Source organism: Oryzias melastigma, linkage group LG19 (genome assembly GCF_002922805.2).
Source record: "Oryzias melastigma strain HK-1 linkage group LG19, ASM292280v2, whole genome shotgun sequence".
Lineage (NCBI taxonomy): Eukaryota > Metazoa > Chordata > Actinopteri > Beloniformes > Adrianichthyidae > Oryzias > Oryzias melastigma.
Window position 1 is genome coordinate 5,085,136 of NC_050530.1, and position 308 is coordinate 5,085,443.

Below are 308 nucleotides of genomic sequence, written 5' to 3' on the forward strand. Positions count from 1 at the left end.
GTGTGTGTGTGTGTGTGTGTAACTGTGTGTGTTACTGTGTGTGTTACTGTGTGTGTTACTGTGTGTGTAACTGTGGAACATGTTCCACAGTTACACACACAGAGGTTACAGAGCAGACTCTGAATCTATTCTTAGCTCAGAGGTTTCTGGTAGCAGAACGCTGCAGGGATTCTCTGAGATTAAATTACACAGACAGGAACATCAACCAGCAGAGAAACTTCCAGAGCCAGAGAGAGATGAGGCTGGGAGGAGCGGGAACGGAGCAGGAACGGAGCGGGAACGGGGCGGGAACGGAGCAGGAACGGAGC

At 50.6% G+C, this 308-nt stretch overlaps 1 long non-coding RNA gene across 1 annotated transcript in view; it reads right to left on the minus strand.

Annotated features, from left to right (window-relative positions):
* LOC112141813 overlaps positions 1-308 on the minus strand; it is a 5,569-nt gene that overhangs the window by 3,185 nt on the left and 2,076 nt on the right. The gene's annotated exons all lie outside the window — the stretch shown is intronic.